This window comes from Leptodactylus fuscus, chromosome 3 (assembly GCF_031893055.1).
Source record: "Leptodactylus fuscus isolate aLepFus1 chromosome 3, aLepFus1.hap2, whole genome shotgun sequence".
Lineage (NCBI taxonomy): Eukaryota > Metazoa > Chordata > Amphibia > Anura > Leptodactylidae > Leptodactylus > Leptodactylus fuscus.
Genome location: NC_134267.1, coordinates 227033695 through 227054660, shown reverse-complemented (window position 1 = coordinate 227054660; position 20966 = coordinate 227033695). Strand labels below are relative to the sequence as shown.

The 20966-nt window shown below is 44.2% G+C and overlaps 8 non-coding genes across 8 annotated transcripts; 6 read left to right on the top strand and 2 right to left on the bottom strand.

The window, feature by feature from the left end:
* The first annotated feature begins 7043 nt into the window (after positions 1 to 7043).
* On the top strand, positions 7044 to 7115 carry TRNAA-CGC (transfer RNA alanine (anticodon CGC)). The gene has a single exon. It is a non-coding gene; the product is annotated as a tRNA-Ala (tRNA).
* A 700-nt stretch (positions 7116 to 7815) lies between these two features.
* TRNAA-UGC (transfer RNA alanine (anticodon UGC)) lies at positions 7816 to 7887 on the top strand. The gene has a single exon. It is a non-coding gene; the product is annotated as a tRNA-Ala (tRNA).
* Positions 7888 to 8452: 565 nt separating this feature from the next.
* TRNAA-UGC (transfer RNA alanine (anticodon UGC)) lies at positions 8453 to 8524 on the bottom strand. Its single transcript has one exon. It is a non-coding gene; the product is annotated as a tRNA-Ala (tRNA).
* A 337-nt stretch (positions 8525 to 8861) lies between these two features.
* Positions 8862 to 8933, top strand: TRNAA-UGC (transfer RNA alanine (anticodon UGC)). Its single transcript has one exon. It is a non-coding gene; the product is annotated as a tRNA-Ala (tRNA).
* A 1286-nt stretch (positions 8934 to 10219) lies between these two features.
* On the top strand, positions 10220 to 10291 carry TRNAA-UGC (transfer RNA alanine (anticodon UGC)). Its single transcript has one exon. It is a non-coding gene; the product is annotated as a tRNA-Ala (tRNA).
* Positions 10292 to 11964: 1673 nt separating this feature from the next.
* TRNAA-UGC (transfer RNA alanine (anticodon UGC)) lies at positions 11965 to 12036 on the bottom strand. The gene has a single exon. It is a non-coding gene; the product is annotated as a tRNA-Ala (tRNA).
* A 337-nt stretch (positions 12037 to 12373) lies between these two features.
* On the top strand, positions 12374 to 12445 carry TRNAA-UGC (transfer RNA alanine (anticodon UGC)). Its single transcript has one exon. It is a non-coding gene; the product is annotated as a tRNA-Ala (tRNA).
* A 565-nt stretch (positions 12446 to 13010) lies between these two features.
* Positions 13011 to 13082, top strand: TRNAA-CGC (transfer RNA alanine (anticodon CGC)). Its single transcript has one exon. It is a non-coding gene; the product is annotated as a tRNA-Ala (tRNA).
* Positions 13083 to 20966: the final 7884 nt, after the last annotated feature.

Genomic DNA, 20966 nt, shown 5'->3' with positions numbered 1-20966 from the left:
CTCTATATGAATTAGTCACTGCTATGGATTCCGGCTATTCTGTGTGCGGACAGCTAAAAATGAAAGCTGTTTCTCCGCTATATATGAAGTTGTATCTGTTGTGTATCCCTGTTTTCCACCGTCCAGGGAAAGCTGGACTGATGTCCCTACAGTGTATAGCTCTGAGAAGAGCTGTTGGCTTTCTTCATTACTTCTTCCCTGCCTATCTGAAGCTAATTGCTATCTAGCCCTCATCAGATATGTTTCTCTCCATATATCTGACGGCAAAAATGTCGAATAGGGCGGCGGCCGTTCTTATGAATGGGAGGGCACATGTTTTCGGCAGACAATGGGTGTTTTCTATTTTTTTTCACTGCCTCCATTGTCGTAGTTTCTGCCCCACCTCCCCTGCACAGTTATTGGTGCAAAAAACATGCATGGGAAAGTGGGAGGGGATACAAATTTTTACTGCGTATGCGGCCTGGTATTCGATTGTTAAAGAATACATCGAACGCCATGATATTCGATCGAACGGCATTTGCTCATCTCTAATCTTCAGGAAAAGTTTCGAAGCTTACCAACAGTGACTATTTGCATGAAAGAACTCATAACGTTCATAGATAACTGATTACAGCATAAACAGATTCAACAGTCGCTTAAAACATTTAGAATAATCGATCTGCCATTGCAAACTCACCTTGATTCAGCATCGCAGGAAATGACAGAAGTTGGTGTACGGTTCTTTTGCAAAGTTCTAAAGAGTTTTCAAACGATGAAGCCAAATTTGCAAATTTTGTAGAATTCCGTAATCGACACATGCAATGGCGATCACTCAAAAGCTTACGACAGTTCTGTTAACTTGTGTAACTGCAGTTTCCGGCTACAATATTGTGTTCCATGCAGACACATGCTTTTAATGAGAGAAACCGAATCAATCCCTTTGTATGATAGGAACTGCTTCCACAAAAATACTGGGAAAATTTGCAAATTGAGCCTAGTTTTGAAGACACAGAATTTGATTTATATTGTGCTGTGGAAGAACAAGAGACTATTGACGAAGAACCACTCAGTAGTACTGCTAAGTACAATCTGGCGTTCCAATCCCTAACTCAGTTGGCGGATATTTTATCTAATCACGGAACTTCAACCTTTCTAAACTACTTGGAAGAAATCAAGGTTATCCAAAACAATGCCAGACGAGGTTCTTCGTTATTACAACCCAGCTTGTCATATAATCAGTCTGTACATCAAGATGTTGCAGGTGCTGGGACTTCAAATGTTCCGGATATAGTTGATGGAAATACGCCACCTTCTACAAGCTGCAAATCTTCATCTGCGCGTCCGCAGGTAGTTGTGCCTTTTCAGGCTATAGGCAAAGATATGCATTTCACATCTAAAATTAGAGTAAAAGGTCGTCCTAAGAAAAAGACCAAACAATTAACATTCAACAAGAAGGAAATTGACCATACACCTAAAAATTCTTCAAACAAACGCCCCTTACAAGGTAACAAAGTGCAGAAGGTATCCACAAAGAGGAGAAAAAGGGAAACAACCAAAACACAAAAAAAATTGCAAGGAAATGGAGAAATGTCTGATTTGCCACTTTGATTTGGGGAAAAAGTCTAAAAAATTGACAACTTGTTTTTCTTGTTGTTCCACACTACATGAAGATTGTTATAGAGTGGATGGATGTCCGCAGTGCGAGGAAGATTAGCCATTGTAACATAAATGTCCTAATAAAGTGAAAATTTACTGGGATAAATATGATAGATCTGCAGTTCATTTAAGTTTATAGGCACGGTACACGGATGGTACCTAAAAATAGCCAGGAGTTCATAGGTACGGTACCTAGAAATAGCCACATCCAGATTTTAATTCAAATTATTATTATTATTATTTATTTATTTATTTTTTGCACACACACACACACACACAGTCACATGACCTTACTTCTGTGATGTCATAAAACTAGGATCTGCTTACCTATTATGTGAGGTTCTGTTCACATTTGCATATGATGATGTCATAATGCACATATTTGCATATGATGATGTCATAATGCACATATTTGCATATGATGATGTCATAACGGAACCCTGAGGGTATATAAACCCTGAGCGCTGTGACATCACAGCCATTTCTTGAGTTGATGCTTTTGCTGACACTTCACTTTGGTTCTGGAAGAGCGAACTAGTTTGTACTACATATCTAGTGATTACTTCCATTCATTCTTACTGATCTTTGATCAGGGCCCAGTAATATCGGAGCCACCTGAGAACTTAGTTCTCTAATATTTCATCAGATCCGCCTTGGTAACTAAGCCATGAGCGCCCGAGAGCTGCGTCAGCTGATAGCTGACAATGATACATGGCTGCGCCGACCGGAGAATCAAGGTAAGTGAATTGTTCAGGAAGAGAGAGACAATATTCCCCCCACCCTAGAGGAGATTTCCTGGGAGGAGTTATCCCTGGGCTCTGCTGAGCAATGTTTCAGGGTAAACAGCACATTTTCCATTCCTAGTCGTTTGGGGTGGGTTTTACTTTCCTCCGAATTCCACCCCTGCCCATGATAGAAAACAGAAGTTCTTTATTCAGGCAATTTGACAAACTGGGCCCCATAATCACAAAACAATAACCTGTCTAAAACATAACTGTTATTCCCAATAAATCAATAAAAGAAATCCCAACAAACCCCCCACTCTAAGGGTATGTTCACACGGAGGAAAAGGTCACGGAACATTCCGCAACAGGAAAAGACAAAAGGATATATCCAGCACTCGGAATCCGGCCTAATAAAAATAAACTTAACTTTTATTAAGAATTGGTCATTCTTCCATTAAAATTTTTTGATCATACGAGGGGTAAGCTAATGTCCCTTGTATGATCATAATTTTTTAATGGAAGAATGACCATTTCTTAATAAAAGTTAAGTTTTATTTTTATTAGGCCGGATTCCGAGTGCTGGATATATCCTTTTGTCTTTTCCTGTTGCTGCATTTTGGCTTAGCCGAGAGAGCCATTATCCGTGCACCGATCTTTTGGAATCCTGCTACAACGCTGACGGCTCTGACACGTGAGTAGTGCACTTCTAAATTATTATCATTTTTTCTATATTAAGAGCTGTGACCTTCATATCTTTTTCACGGAACATTCCATATGAACATTCCGCGACGAAATGCCGATGCAGCATCAGCTTTCTATCGCGGCAACCCACTCCTGTGTAGGCCCGAATAAATGGTCAAACCATGGAATTCACGGCTGATTCTGCTCAGATAGGGCATGTCGCTTCTTTTTCCGCTACTAGCTACCGTTCGGTCCAGTTTCTTCATATCTCCCATCACTACCTTGTTCAGAAAAGAAACTGCCACCCCCCAGACCCATAAAGAGGACCTTTCACTGATTTGGGCGTAGGCAGTTCTATATACTGCTGGAACGCTGACAATGATCTGAATTCAGTGCACTGTCGGCTTTCCCAATCTGTGCCCCGGGTAAAGAACTATCGGCCCTGGTACCGTAGCTCTTTACAGTCAGAAGGGCGTTCCTGACAGTCACTCAGGTACATCCTTCTCCGCAGCAGTGCCTATTGTGCTGTACTGGGTGAGCTGGGAGGAACGCCCCCTCCCACCAGATAATATTTGTCTATGGACAAGCACTGTCAGCTTTCCAGCAGTATATAGAACTGCCTGTGCCCAAATCGGTGAAACGTCCTCTTTAAAAGGGGCATCCCGAAGGGGGGCAGTTCCTCTGTATACAGAGTAACTGTTCAAGCATACATGAATATGATCAGCAAAGTGAGTTTTTGCTGAATAGATTTCTGGCGAGAGGTTACCCTCTTTGAACGGGCACCGGAACAAACAAGGCTAACCCCGAGAGAAACTGCCGCTATTATTATACCCTGGGGTCTTTTCTGGGACATTACTGTTCAGATCTGTTTTCAGGGCATCCTGTCTTGGGCTGGTTAAGAGAAAAAATAAGGAAAAAAATAAACTGGTAAAATTGCCGCCCCTTTGAAAGTGCTGCCTGAGGCGGCTGCGTGACCTCGCCTCAGAGGCGCGGCCCTGGTTGGGGGAAAGCTAGCGCTCACCTGTGTGGAGAGGGAACTTATGGGCTTTAATCCTTGGTGGCCAGCGCACATTCAAGTCTATGACAGGGAGAGGCTGTTGCTTGTGTTTCCAGTTAATTTAGGGAACTACCAGCCCATTGGGGTTAGTGTTTACTGGGGAGAGTGCCTTCTATGCCTCCCTGTTGTTCTTAATGGCATATGCTATGGACATGCATTAATCCCCGCAATTATCAGGTTGGACAATTATATCTCCCAAAGATCTTTGTTTGGCATTAGATTAGGCTTCTAATAATCTCTATAAATCCCCATTAGATTATTATTCTTTTGGTCCCTGTATGATTACTATACACTATGAGCAGCGGGACCGTTAGGGCTAGTTCACACGGGGGGCAATGAGGCAGATTTTGACAGCAGATTTCGCCTCAAATTTCGCCTGCTAGCGGAAAAAAGAAGCGGCATGACCTTTCTTAAGGCGGATTCCACCTGAGGAAAGCAATAGAAGTGAATGGGAGGCGAAAAACGTCTAGCATTTTTTTTGCAAAACAAAATCTAGACCGAAAACGCCTAGCGTTTTTTTTTTTTTTTTTTTTACAGTCTATTCACTTTAGGAAGCGTTTTTTTTTTCGGGACCAAAATAAGCCAGGCGGTTTTTACGTGTGAACTAGCCCTTAGCATTGGGGATTTAACATTGCTGGGAGTTCTTTTATTTATTTATTTATTGGGAATAAAAAAAAAAAAATTTCAGACGACTTACTGTTTTGTGATTATGGGGCCCAGTTTGTCCAATATTAGTTGATGGCGTCCCTTCATCCAGTGAATGATATATATCTTTATTCAGGTTACTGTTAAACTTAACTATACTGGGGTCTCTTCTCCTCAAAACCCTTAGCAATAACAGGATTCATTCCTATGGGCTAAATGTGTTACCTTTATATATTTACAGGTCAGGCAGCAATTGTCCATAGACTGAGGTCATCCCAAGGACATCGTGGAGAACCTTCTACTGGACATCAAAGAAGCAGGAATCCTATCACTGCGAGGACAGGGAGACGCGACAGAGCTCCTCCACAGCACAGAGGACTAGAAGAGAGCAGGGAAAGAAGCCGCTCTCCATTAAGACCCGCCCCTGCAGAGCCCTCCAGAATAATAGGAGAGAGTAGCAGTGATAACAACCGTCCAGCAAGTGGATCCACAGCTGATACAACTGAATTTCAACGGCCAAATCCGATTCCACCCCCTGAGGATCCAATTCCAAGCAGATCTCCTGTATACTCCTACCCTGCAACCCGTGCATTCAGTAGATTCATTCAGCTGCTGGACATGGGTGGGATGACCCCAACGTCACCGGCAATGCCACAGGGGCAACCACTTGAACCACATGCACAATATCTACTTTGGCACGAGAGACGGCGGCGTCCGCCCAGCAGGAGAACTCTGCAAATTCAGAACTTACCCACTAGAGAGGTAATACCTCAGGAGGAGGCCCAGTCATGTGTAATCTGCATGACTGAATATGAGATCGGAGAGCAAGTCACAGAGCTTCCCTGTACTCATAACTTTCATCAGGGTTGCATCTCGACCTGGCTCCGCTCTCACTCTCAGTGCCCCCTGTGCCGTAACCACTGCTTCCAATGAAGCCCCATGAAGGGCTATGAACAGAGACATCCCAAAATAATGGAAGGTAAGCCATCTATATTTCATCTTTTCCCTCCGCCCTATCAGATGTATGTGACATGTAACATAGAAATAATAACATTTTATCTTTTTCTATCCAGAAAGAATATCCAAGCCTGGAAAAAGAACAGCCTGAACTACAATCCGTTACAGGACACGGCAGCTCCAGACCCGGATGGTGCCATATACTTTATTCCATGGCAAATTCTTCCTAAAAAAAAAAAAGTAAATAAAAAAAAAAAAAAAAAAAAAAAAGATTGTGTAAATTGTTTTTCTTTTTTTACTGTATATAATAATATTTTGTGATCTAGGAGCCTATAATGATAAGTAAGACAGAGGTAGCAGTTACACCAAATACACGACCGCACCAACAAATGCTCCAATATATGGCAGATATATGTAAATGTGTATATTGTGTAATGAGGAGATCATAGCTCCAGGGGCTGCGGGGACGGCAGATATACATGGGCCTAAGTGCACAAGGAGGCTCAAGGCCCCTCTGTTATTCTCCAACTCTCTCAAAACATCTGGAAGGGGCCCCTGGATATGATACGGTGGTATAGGTGAACTGTCTGGCGGTATTATATGAGCAGGGAATACAGGGCCGCATTAAATATAGGGCATATGGTGCACTCCTATCTTTTTTGATTGATTATTATGTAACACAAAACATCGAGATGCCGGGGATTGAACCGAGGGCCTCATACATGCAAAGCATGCGCTCTACCAGTGAGCTACATCCCCTCATACACAGTGTGAAAACGCTCATATTTCTGAGACTACATACCACCTATATGGCAGTATTACATTGGTATTATTATTATTATGGGCAGGTATATGGCACTTATATATGCTGGTACTATTCTGTCTACATTTCAGGTCTGTTATCAGGGGTTGTAACTAGCAAAGACTGGGCCCCATAGTAACCACTGACTGGGCCCCCACAGCACCTACGGGGTATAGTGCACATAGAACATATAGGGGGTTAAAAAGGGTCTCAGACCCCACAACATTGTATATTCATGATCTTTTCTTAGGACAGAACATCAATATTTTAGTCTCTGAAAAATGACATGAAAGTGTTTTTTTACGTGTACTGCGTGGTAGCACTACTAATGTGTATAGTATGGGAGTATTATCCGTGTGCACTATATGGTGGTATTATTGTTTTGCACAGTGTGGCAGTATCATTTATATGCACTCTATGTTTTTACTATTTATTAGTATGACAGTGTTATTTCGGTGTGCTGTATGTGGGCGCTGTATGGCTACATTATATCTATATGGCGGTATTATTATTATTGGAGTATTTTCAGAAGTTTCCCATAGGGGATGTAGCTCAGTGGTAGAGCGCATGCTTCGCATGTATGAGGCCCCGGGTTCAATCCCCGGCATCTCCATGTTTTGTGATAAACAACTACAAAAACATCAAAGATCCATAAAACTGATAAATGTGCCGGAATTCAGAAAACATCTGCCTGTCTGTATTATAAAGGCTGAATATTATCTGTCCACCATTTTAGAATCCTATGTCGATAGTGACCACTAGGGGCGGTGTAGCTGACACAATACATGTATAGAAATACATGGCCAGTGATGTAATAAATAGTCCTCCTTATCTCTATAGCGCCATCCTATGCCATTGTGGTTTCCAGCTCAACTCTAGGAGCCTATATATAGAAAGAAAGCTAATAAACTGTTACACTGGAGCCTTCACACCCCACTGTCAGTATGAGTGCCCTGGATATGATACGGTGGTATAGGTGAACTGTCTGGCGGTATTATATGAGCAGGGAATACAGGGCTGCATTAAATATAGGGCATATGGTGCACTCCTACTGGGCCCTATGGTAGCGGGGGCCTCTTGGGACACCAGGACAGTCCCAGTTTACATCTGCTGTGAGGCATTAGGAGGCAGATTGCTGAATCCAGGAGGGGGCAGCACTGAGAGCATTTGTTGGGGGAACCTTGCGAGATTTGTCTCATGAGATCTCCCGGTGGTTTCGTCCAGACCGGAAATGTGCAAAATGGAACTGCTGTACATGTCACTGAGCTGTTAGTGTCCTTGTGAACATGATATAGACTGGTGCCCCCTCTATAGGGGATGTAGCTCAGTGGTAGAGTGCATGCTTTGCATGTATGAGGCCCTGGGTTCAATCCCCAGCATCTCCATGTTTTGTACAGATTATCTACATACAATACAGATGCTACATTTCAGAGCTCAGGTGTCTGGATGATCCTCAAACAACTGGATTCTGTCAAAAAATAAGCTTCAAAATAAAAAAACATTGTATCGTTCACCATCATATAATGTGGAAACATAAGCGCATGGTGGACAGTAGGGGGCAGTCAACTCAAACACAAAAACATCCATGTACGCACTTCAACTTGTAGGGACATATTGGATACGGATCCTTGTAGACCAGGGCTCGGCTCCACAGTGACAGGAGGCGCAAGATGTCGGGCACATGACAATTTATACTGGATTTCTGGCATATCACGTTCGTGGTAGGATGTGAAGTCACCAGGTGCTGCAGGGTCACCGGCAATGTATTACTGTACATGTATTGTGTGGACTAGACTGCCCCCTAGTGTCCATCATTTTCTCTACAGACAAAAGGTTATGCTCTTTTACATTAAATTCCGTCTTCGTATTATCCCCGAACATATTTCGTGAGACTTCATGCCTGTATATCAGTTTTACTGTCCTTGTTTTGTAGTTGTTTGTCTCAAAGGGTGGAGATGCCGGGGATTGAACCCGGGGCCTCATACATGCAAAGCATGCGCTCTACCACTGAGCTACATCCCCTATAGAATATTCTTACCAATGCTCCCAATACATCTGGGAAAAATAGTCTTGGTATCCATCATTCGCTTACACTTCAGCCCTCCAGGGGGCCCTGTACGTTGCATACCACGTTGCTGCCAACCACATCCTGACACTGTTCAGCCTCAGCTACATGATATGAGACGTATGGGGCCCCCTAGAGGACTGAAATGTAAGGAAAGGTGGCTGTGGGCAGCGGCAGGGATCGGTAACTAAACAGGGCCTAATACCTGCTGGGGTTATTTCCCCTCAGTACAGGAGGTCAATGGAACGTGTTGTTTCATCTCAGAATTGGGAACATTAATAGAACAATTATATAGGGGATGTAGCTCAGTGGTAGAGCGCATGCTTTGCATGTATGAGGCCCCGGGTTCAATCCCCAGCATCTCCATGTCATGTGATTAACACGTACAAAAACATCAAAGATCCAAAAAACTGATAAACATTCAGGAAACATCTTCCCGTATCCTATTAATATTATAAAGGTGAAAATTTGTGAGTTTGGATGTTTGTGGGTTTGTGTATTTGGATGTTCCTCAATCACAGCCAAACGGCTGAATGGATTTTGGGGAAATTAAACACACACACACATATTTGCCAGGAAAAGGTAGTAGGCTACTTAAAATGTGGCATATATGAAGCAGAGCACGGCCCGGCGTCATAGCACCCTGACGCCGGGGCCTCGCTCTGCCTCATATAGGACACACACAGGCAGAAGCCCGAGAACTATATGCACTGAGCGAGCAGAGAGAGCGGCGGGGGAGCGTGGCCAAGGTGAGTGCTACTACACTGGGGCCGATGTAGGAGGGGGACATGAAGCTGGGGGCAGAGATGGAGGGGGGACATGAAGCTGGGGGCAGAGATGGAGGGACAAGAAACTGGGGGCAGAGATGGGGGGACAAGAAACTGGGGCAGAGATGGGGGGCAAGAAACTGGGGGCAGAGATGGGGGGACAAGAAACTGGGGGCAGAGATGGGGGGACAAGAAACTGGGGCAGATATGGAGGGACAAGAAACTGGGGGCACAGATGGGGGGACATGAAGCTGGGGGCAGAGATAGAGGGACAAGAAACTGAGGGCAGAGATGGGGGTACAAGAAACTGGGGGCAGTTATGGGGGGACAAGAAACTGGGGGCAGAGATGGGGAGGGACAATAAACTGGGGGCAGAGATGGAGGGACAAGAAACTGGGGGCAGAGATGGGGGGACAAGAAACTGCGGGCAGAGATGGTGGGACAAGAAACTGGGGGCATTTATGGGGGGACAAGAAACTGAGGACAGAGATGGAGGGACAAGAAACTGGGGGTACAGATGGGGGGACATGAAGCTGGGGGCATTTATGGGGGGACAAGAAACTGGGGGCAGAGATGGGGGGACAAGAAACTGGGGCCAGAGATGGGGGTACAAGAAACTGGAGGAACAAGAAACTGGGGGCAGAGATGGGGGAACAAGAAACTGGGGGCAGAGATGGGGGGACAAGAAACTGGGGCCATAGATGGGGGTACAAGAAACTGGAGGAACAAGAAACTGGGGGCAGAGATGGGGGAACAAGAAACTGGGGGCAGAGATGGGGGGACAAGAAACTGGGGGCACATAATGATATCCAGTAGTATCAACACAATAGGGCTACACGTAGTATATTGTCTCAGGAATTGGAGTATTTGTAAAGGTTTCCTATAGGGGATGTAGCTCAGTGGTAGAGCGCATGCTTTGCATGTATGAGGCCCCGGGTTCAATCCCCGGCATCTCCTTGTTTTGTGATAAACAACGACAAAAACATCAAAGATCCATAAAACTGATAAATGTGCAGGAATTCAGGAAACATCTGCCCGTCTGTATTATAAAGGCTGAATATTATCTGTTCACCATTTTAGAATCCTATGTCGATAGTGACCACTAGGGGGCGGTGTAGCTAACACAATACATGTACACTCACCGGCCACTTTATTAGGTACACCATGCTAGTAACGGGTTGGACCCCCTTTTGCCTTCAGAACTGACTCAATTCTTCGTGGCATAGATACAACAAGGTGCTGGAAGCATTCCTCAGAGATTTTGGTCCATATTGACATGATGGCATCACACAGTTGCCGCAGATTTGTCGGCTGCACATCCATGATGTGAATCTCCCGTTCCACCACATCCCAAAGATGCTCTATTGGATTGAGATCTGGTGACTGTGGAGGCCATTGGAGTACAGTGAACTCATTGTCATGTTCAAGAAACCAGTCTGGGATGATTCCAGCTTTATGACATGGCGCATTATCCTGCTGAAAGTAGCCATCAGATGTTGGGTACATTGTGGTCATAAAGGGATGGACATGGTCAGCAACAATACTCAGGTAGGCTTTGGCGTTGCAACGATGCTCAATTGGTACCAAGGGGCCCAAAGAGTGCCAAGAAAATATTCCCCACACCATGACATCACCACCACCAGCCTGAACCGTTGATACAAGGCAGGATGGATCCATGCTTTCATGTTGTTGACGCCAAATTCTGACCCTACCATCCGAATGTCGCAGCAGAAATCGAGACTCATCAGACCAGGCAACGTTTTTCCAATCTTCAATTGTCCAATTTCAATGAGCTTGTGCAAATTGTAGCCTCAGTTTCCTGTTCTTAGCTGAAAGGAGTGGCACCCGGTGTGGTCTTCTGCTGCTGTAGCCCATCTGCCTCAAAGTTCGACATACTGTGCGTTCAGAAATGCTCTTCTGGCTACCTTGGTTGTAACGGGTGGCTATTTGAGTCACTGTTGCCTTTCTATCAGCTCGAACCAGTCTGGCCATTCTCCTCTGACCTCTGGCATCAACAACGCATTTCCGCCCACAGAACTGCCACTCACTGGATGTTTTTTCTTTTTCGGACCATTCTCTGTAAACCCTAGAGATGGTTGTGCGTGAAAATCCCAGTAGATCAGCAGTTTCTGAAATACTCAGACCAGCCCTTCTGGCACCAACAACCATGCCACGTTCAAAGGCACTCAAATCACCTTTCTTCCCCATACTGATGCTCGGTTTGAACTGCAGGAGATTGTCTTGACCATGTCTACATGCCTAAATGCACTGAGTTGCCGCCATGTGACTGGCTGATTAGAAATTAAGTGTTAATGAGCAGTTGGACAGGTGTACCTAATAAAGTGGCCGGTGAGTGTATAGAAATACATGGCCAGTGATGTAATAAATAGTCCTCCTTATCTCTATAGCGCCATCCTATATCATTGTATCACCGGCAATGTAATCCTTTACATGTATTGTGCAGACTAGACTGCCCCCTAGCGTCCATCATTTTCTCTACAGACAAAAGGTTAAGCTCGTTTACATTAAATTCCGTCTTCGTATTATCCCCAAACATATTTTGTGTGCCTTCCTGCCTGTACATCAGTTTTACTGACCTTTGATGTTTTGTAGCTGTTTGTCTCAAAAGGTGGAGATGCTGGGGATTGAACCCGGGGCCTCATCCATGCAAAGCATGCGCTCTACCACTGAGCTACATCCCCTATACCATGTCTCTATTAATGCTCCCAATGCATCTGAGAAAAATAGTCGTGGTACCTATCATTCGCTTACACTTCAGCCCTCCAGGGGGCCCTGTGCATTGCATACCACATTGCTGTCAACAACGTCCTGACACTGTTCAGCCTCAGCTACATGATATGAGACGTATGGGGCCCCCTAGAGGACTGAAACGTAAGCAAAGGTGGCTGTGGGCAGTGGCAGGGACCGGTAACTAAATAGGGCCTAATACCTGCTGGGGTTATTTCCCCTCAGTACAGGAGGTCAATGGAACGTATTGTTTCATCTCAGAATTGGGAACATTAATAGAATTGCTATATAGGGGATGTAGCTCAGTGGTAGAGCGCATGCTTTGCATGTATGAGGCCCCGGGTTCAATCCCCGGCATCTCCATGTTTTGTACAGGTTTATCTAAATACAATAAAAATGCTAAAATTTAGAGCTCAGGTGTCTGGATGATCCTCAAACTACTGGATTTTGTCAAAAAATAAGCTTCAAAATAAAAAGATTGTATCGTTCACCATCATATAATGTGGAAACATAAGCGCATGGTGGACAGTAGGGGGCAGTCAACTGAAACACAAAAACATCCATGTACGCACTTCAACTTGTTGAAACACAAAAGTGTTTTTTTACGTGTACTGCGTGGTAGCACTACTAATGTGTATAGTATGGGAGTATTATCCGTGTGCACTATATGGTGGTATTATTGTTTTGCACAGTGTGACAGTATCATTTATATGCACTCTATGTTTTTAGTATTTATTTGTACGACAGTGTTATTTCGGTGTACTGTATGTGGGCGCTGTATGGCTACATTATATCTATATGGCGGTATTATTATTATTATATATTTCCACTTTACTAATCACATAATGATATCCAGTAGTATCAGCACAATAGGGCTACACGTAGTATATTGTCTCAGGAATTGGAGTATTTGAAGAGGTTTCCTGTAGGGGATGTAGCTCAGTGGTAGAGCGCATGCTTCGCATGTTTGAGGCCCCGGGTTCAATCCCCAGCATCTCCATGTTTTGTCTTACATAATAATTTGTTCAACTTTAAGCAGAAATATCTGGATGTGATCCAAGAAACTGTAATATCTGATAAAGCAAGTATCAAAATATCCTTCACTGTCATGTGCAGTATTCCTAAAGATGTATACATAATGTGGCCAGTAGGTGGCAGTGCGCTCATACACAGAAACATCCAGGTATCTCCATGTTATGTGATAAACAACTACAAAAACATCAAAGATCCATAAAACTGATAAATGTGCAGGAATCCACAAGATGTCTGTCTGGACGTAACACAAAGGACGGATTCAACTATCAAAATGTCATCCTGCATTTACGAATCCCCAGTACAGTCAGTGATGGACACTAGGGGGCATTATAGTCAGCACAATACACTGCCTGTGGTATAATGAACAGGCATTTTTTATTTATATAGGGCCCATCATATTCCTCCATATAACATTGACAGCCCTGCTGCCTCCACTTCTGCTTCAGCCCTCCAGGGGACCCCGTCTGCCCCACATGATGTCAATGTTTCCTATTGGGCCCAGTCTTTACCAGTTCTGTCCATGGTTACAGACCTAAAATGTAGACAGAATTTTTTTCTGCCCTTTTGTATTTGGAGATGCTGGATCTGTGTATGTAGATATAGATATATCTGAAGACGGATACTGAGTGCGACATCTATAAAATAATACCGCCAATATAATAGAATAAATTAATCGAAAGTTACAGAAGGAGACGTAACAAGGAAATCCAGTATAAAATAACACGTGTCAGACATCTTGCACCGAGCCCCGGTCTACAAGGATCTGTGCCCAATATGTCCATATAGAAGCTGATCTCATCCTTGTGTGTTTCTGTTTATGAGCAGACCTACTGGACACTTTATGCCTATATCTCTACAATCTAGTGTATGGTGTGAAGGATATTTTGATACTTGGTTTATCAGTTAATACAGTTTCTTGGATCACATCCGGATATTTCTGCTCTGAAGTTGAGCAAATTTATCTTTTTTTACTGCCTATGTAGGCACACACTCTCCTTGATGTGGACGAGTGTCCCCAAACCCTGGTCTATAGTCTCTCACTCTGCCAATTAGTATCCCTACGCTATGCTGAGGATGGCCCAATAGGCCGAAACAGCGCTGTCCATAGCTGGGAATCTGTTCCTTTTGGGACAGAAATACTGATTTGGCAATTAAATCCACATGATGATTAAAAGACTTTATAACTGAGTCATTCATGATGTTAAGGATGCTGCCCTCTATAGGGTGGTGTACAGAGTGCACTCTGTTCTCCTAATTCCATCCAGGAGAATAGATTTGCATATTTTTTACCCAACTTCCTTTGGGATCTCAGAGGAGGTGGCCTCAGTGCCGAGAAACACATCTGAGTCCCCTTAGCAATATGCATTAAGAGAACCGTGAAGCAACCAAGTGTAGTCAGCTAGCATAGCATCGAGCATGGCTAAATGCAGAGAAAGACGTTGTACCACTTTCAGTGATGGTAACTTCGGTGCTGCAGTTGGCAATGGACGGTGTAACGGGATTAGCTGAAGGATCGCTGTCTTGACCACTTTTTGGCACAAAATGAAAGTCCAATCAAGCCAAGTATGGTGCAAGGATATGATGCAAGGACACCTACACATCTGTCTCTGACACATTGGGGAGTTGACGCTGATTCGCCCTTTTGGCCTGCACCATCATGCGCTTCTTCCCAGCCACTCCCCATCTCCCAGGCGTTTCATTGCAGGCAGAAGTACAGTGCAAGCCACCCACATGCCCAAGCCTTTAATGGCGTCATCAAAAAACTGCAGGCCCTGGAGATGTTGACGTTTATGCTTCTGGATACCCAGGCCTTCCGTCACCAGATGGCAGCTGGGGCACCTCCCTATGCTGGGCCTAGCCATTACTACTTCTCTTGGTTTGCTATCCCTGCTTTGCGCCTGCACGTGTCCCATAACATCAGTCGGGCCCAGAGCTCCGCGCTTTGCTGCAAGGTCCACTTGACCACCAATGCATGGACAAGCGCCTGTGGTCAGGGATGCTGCTTATCTTTAATGACAGGAAGGGTGAATGTAGGGGAGTCTGGGTGTGCAAACTGGGGTGGCCTATCTCCTCTCCCAGCCCAAAATTCATGCCACAGGTTATCTGAAAGCCTACTGCGCTGCAACCTCCACCCCAGCTACAAGCTGGAAACGCTGTAACACTGGCGTGGGGAGATGTCAGCAGGACATGCTGAAGCTCATCAGCTTGGGGGACAGACAGCACACTGCCTCCAAGGTCAGGGATGCCATCCTGGCTGAGATGGCAATGTGTTTTTCCCTGCTGCACCTAGGGCCAGGCATTTTTGCGTACAGTGGGGCAAAAAAGTATTTAGTCAGTCACCAATAGTGCAAGTTCCACCACTTAAAAAGATGAGAGGCGTCTGTAATTTACATCATAGGTAGACCTCAACTATGAGAGACAAAATGAGAAAACAAATCCAGAAAATCACATTGTCTGATTTTGTAAGAATTTATTTGCAAATTATGGTGGAAAATAAGTATTTGGTCACCTACAAACAATCAAGATTTCTGGCTCTCACAGACCTGTAACTTCTTCTTTAAGAGTCTCCTCTTTCCTCCACTCATTACCTGTAGTAATGGCACCTGTTTAAACTTGTTATCAGTATAAAAAGACACCTGTGCACACCCTCAAACAGTCAGACTCCAAACTCCACTATGTTGAAGACCAAAGAGCTGTTAAAGGACACCAGAAACAAAATTGTAGCCCTGCACCAGGCTGGGAACACTGAATCTGCAATAGGCAACCAGCTTGGATTGAAGAAATCAACTGTGGGAGCAATAATTAGAAAATGGAAGACATACAAGACCACTGATAATCTCCCTCGATCTGGGGCTCCACGCAAAATCTCACCCCGTGGGGTCAAAATGATCACAAGAACGGTGTGCAAAAATCCCAGAACCACGCGGGGGGACCTAGTGAATGAACTGCAGAGAGCTGGGACCAATGTAACAAAGCCTACCATCAGTAACACACTACGCCGCCAGGGACTCAGATCCTGCAGTGCCAGACGTGTCCCACTGCTTAAGCCAGTACATGTCCGGGCCCGTCTGAAGTTTGCTAGAGAGCATTTGGATGATCCAAAAGAGTATTGGGAGAATGTCCTATGGTCTGATGAAACCAAACTGGAACTGTTTGGTAGAAACACAACTTTTCGTGTTTGGAGGAAAAATAATACTGAGTTGCATCCATCAAACACCATATCTACTGTAAAGCATGGGGGTGGAAACATCATGCTTTGGGGCTGTTCTCTGCAAAGGGGCCAGGACGACTGATCCGGGTACATGAAAGAATGAATGGGGCCATGTACCGTGAGATTTTGAGTGCAAACCTCCTTCCATCAGCAAGGGCATTGAAGATGAAATGTGGCTGGGTCTTTCAACATGACAATGATCCAAAGCACACTGCCAGGGCAACGAAGGAGTGGCTTTTTAAGAAGTATTTCAAGGTCCTGGAGTGGCCTAGCCAGTCTCCAGATCTCAACCCTATAGAAAACCTTTGGAGGGAGTTGAAAATCCGTGTTGCCAAGTGACAGCCCCAAAACATCACTGCTCTAGAGGAGATCTGCATGGAGGAATGGGCCAACATACCAACAACAGTGTGTGCCAACCTTGTGAAGACTTACAGAAAACGTTTGACCTCTCTCATTGCCAACAAAGGATATATAACAAAGTATTAAGATGAAATTTTGTTAGTGACCAAATACGTACTTATTTTCCACCATAAGTTGAAAATAAATTATTACAAAATCAGACAATGTGATTTTCTGGATTTGTATTCTCATTTTGTCTCTCATAGTTGAGGTCTACCTATGATGTAAATTACAGACGCCTCTCATCTTTTTAAGTGATGGAACTTGCACTATTGGTGACTGACTAAATACTTTTTTGCCCCACTGTATGTGATAATGGCCGGAACCTTGTAGCAGATCTGGAGCTTGCCAGACTCAAACACGGTCCACACATGGCCCACGTTTTCAACTTGTTGGTGCAAAGGTTCTTTGAAACCTACACCATTGTGCCTGATATACTGGTCAAAGTGCGGCCATTTTCGTAAGTGAGAAGTAGCCTCTACTAGGCAGAAAACATTCATAGCACACTCCTGTCATCTTCGCACCGTTGGCTGGTGGAGGAAGACGAGGGGGATGAAGTGCCATTTCATGTCACTGTCCCACACAAGGCTTGAGGGTGCACTTTAGTGCATCCCATTGCTTCAGCACGGATGGTGTGAAGGGGAGTGAAAAAGGGAGGAAATAGAGAGTGACCCTTACAGTTGGGGGTAGCAAAGTCATGCCAAGTAACACACTGGCACACATGGCTGATTTCATGTTGGGTTGCATTTCAAGAGACAAAGGCATAGTTCACATCATGGAGAGCAAACAATACTGGATTGAAAAAAAAAATTGGATTGAGCTGATATAGCGTGACTGAATTTCTGGGTCTCCCACCTAGGTTTTGGGGTACACACCCTGAATATCTGAATTGAGCGTACATAGCCTGAACTAATTGCTCTGTATCCTTGTTTTGGGGTTACACAGCCTGAAAAGCTGCTTAGCACGTATGTAGCAAGAAGTAACTGCTGTGGATTGCTGCTATGTTTCAGGCCCCCCCAAAATTCAAGGCTTTTTCCAGCTATATGAACTTGTAATTGCTGTGGAATGATGCAATGTTTCAGGCCCCCCAAAAAAATTCAAGGCTTTTTCCAGCTTTATGAACTTGTAATTGCTGTGGATTGCTGCTATGATTCAGGCCCCCCCCCAAAAAAAATAAAAAATTCAGGGCTTTTTTCATCTCTATATGAATTAGTCACTGCTATGGATTCCGGCTATTCTGTGTGCGGACAACTAAAAATGAAAGCTGATTCTCCGCTATATATGAAGTTGTATCTGTTGTGTATCCCTGTTTTCCACCATCCAGGGAAAGCTGGACTGATGTCCCTACAGTGTATAGCTCTGAGAAGAGCTGTTGGCTTTCTTCATTACTTCTTCCCTGCCTATCTGAAGCTAATTGCTATCTAGCCCTCATCAGATATGTTTCTCTCCATATATCTGACGGCAAAAATGTCGAATAGGGCGGCGGCCATTCTTATGAATGGGAGGGCACATGTTTTCGGCAGACAATGGGTGTTTTCTATTTTTTTCACTGCCTCCATTGTCGTAGTTTCTGTCCCACCTCCCCTGCACAGTTATCGGTGCAAAAAACACGCCAGGGAAAGTGGGAGGGGATACAAATTTTTACTGCGTATGCGGCCTGGTATTCGATTGTTAAAGAATACATCGAACGCCATGATATTCGATCGAAGAATTATTCGATCGAACGGCGTTTGCTCATCTCTAATCTTCAGGAAAAGTTTCGAAGCTTACCAACAGTGACTATTTGCATGAAAGAACTCATAACGTTCATAGATAACTGATTACAGCATAAACAGATTCAACAGTCGCTTAAAACATTTGAATAATCGATCCGCCATTGCAAACTCACCTTGATTCAGCATCGCAGGAAATTACAGAAGTTGGTGTACGGTTCTTTTGCAAAGTTCTAAAGAGTTTTCAAACGATGAAGCCAAATTTGCAAATTTTGTAGAATTCCGTAATCGAAACATGCAATGGCGATCACTCAAAAGCTTACGACAGTTCTGTTAACTTGTGTAACTGCAGTTTCCGGCTACAATATTGTGTTCCATGCAGACACATGCTTTTAATGAGAGAAACCGAATCAATCCCTTTGTATGATAGGAACTGCTTCCACAAAAAATACTGGGAAAATTTGCAAATTGAGCCTAGTTTTGAAAACACAGAATTTGATTTATATTGTGCTGTGGAAGAACAAGAGACTATTGACGAAGAACCACTCAGTAGTACTGCTAAGTACAATCTGGCGTTCCAATCCCTAACTCAGTTGGCGGATATTTTATCTAATCACGGAACTTCAACCTTTCTAAACTACTTAGAAGAAATCAAGGTTATCCAAAACAATGCCAGATGAGGTTCTTCGTTATTACAACCCAGCTTGTCATATAACCAGTCTGTACATCAAGATGTTGCAGGTGCTGGGACTTCAAATGTTCCGGATATAGTTGATGGAAATACACCACCTTCTACAAGCTGCAAATCTTCATCTGCGCGTCCGCAGGTAGTTGTGCCTTTTCAGGTTATAGGCAAAGATATGCATTTCACATCTAAAATTAGAGTAAAAGGTCGTCCTAAGAAAAAGACCAAACAATTAACACTCAACAAGAAGGAAATTGACCATACACCTAAAAATTCTTCAAACAAACGCCCCTAGGAAGGTAACAAAGTGCAGAAGGTATCCACAAAGAGGAGAAAAAGGGAAACAACCAAAACACAAAAAAAATTGCAAGGAAATGGAGAAATGTCTGATTTGCCACTTTGATTTGGGGAAAAAGTCTAAAAAATCGACAACTTGTTTTTCTTGTTGTTCCACACTACATGAAGATTGTTATAGAGTGGATGGATGTCCGCAGTGCGAGGAAGATTAGCCATTGTAACATAAATGTCCTAATAAAGTGAAAATTTACTGGGATAAATATGATACATCTGCAGTTCATTTAAGTTTATAGGCACGGTACACGGATGGTACCTAAAAATAGCCAGGAGTTCATAGGTACGGTACCTAGAAATAGCCACATCCAGATTTTAATTCAAATTATTATTCGTTCCAGTTTCTTCATATCTCCCATCACTACCTTGTTCAGAAAAGAAACTGCCACCCCCCAGACCCTTAAAGAGGACCTTTCACTGATTTGGGCGTAGGCAGTTCTATATACTGCTGGAACGCTGACAATGATCTGAATTCAGCGCACTGTCGGCTTTCCCAATCTGTGCCCCGGGCAAAGAACTATCGGCCCTGGTACCGTAGCTCTTTACAGTCAGAAGGGCGTTCCTGACAGTCACTCAGGTACATCCTTCTCCACAGCAGTGCCTATTGCGCTGTACTGGGTGAGCTGGGAGGAACGCCCCCTCCCACCAGATAATATTTGTCTATGGACAAGCACTGTCAGCTTTCCAGCAGTATATAGAACTGCCTGTGCCCAAATCGGTGAAACGTCCTCTTTAAAAGGGGCATCCCAAAGGGGGGCAGTTCCTCTGTATACAGAGTAACTGTTCAAGCATACATCAATATGATCAGCAAAGTGAGTTTTTGCTGAATAGATTTCTGGCGAGAGGTTACCCTCTTTGAACGGGCACCGGAACAAACAAGGCTAACCCCGAGAGAAACTGCCGCTATTATTATACCCTGGGGTCTTTTCAGACCCCGGAGTATAATAATCAGAGACTCAGGGGAGGTGAAGAAGCATAATAAATAGTGTAACTCACCTCTCCGGGATCCATTGTTACTCCTAGCACAGGCTTCAGGACTTTATGGCAATGTCCCAGACGTGACGTCCCCACGTGACATCTGGGACATTACTGCTCAGATCTGTTTTCAGGGCATCCTGTCTTGGGCTGGTTAAGAGAAAAAATAAGGAAAAAAATAAACTGGTAAAATTGCCGCCCCTTTGAAAGTGCTGCCTGAGGTGGCTGCGTGACCTCGCCTCAGAGGCGCGGCCCTGGTTGGGGGAAAGCTAGCGCTCACCTGTGTGGAGAGGGAACTTATGGGCTTTAATCCTTGGTGGCCAGCGCACATACAAGTCTATGACAGGGAGAGGCTGTTGCTTGTGTTTCCAGTTAATTTAGGGAACTAACAGCCCATTGGGGTTAGTGTTTACTGGGGAGAGTGCCTTCTATGCCTCCCTGTTGTTCTTAATGGCATATGCTATGGACATGCATTAATCCCCGCAATTATCAGGTTGGGCAATTATATCTCCCAAA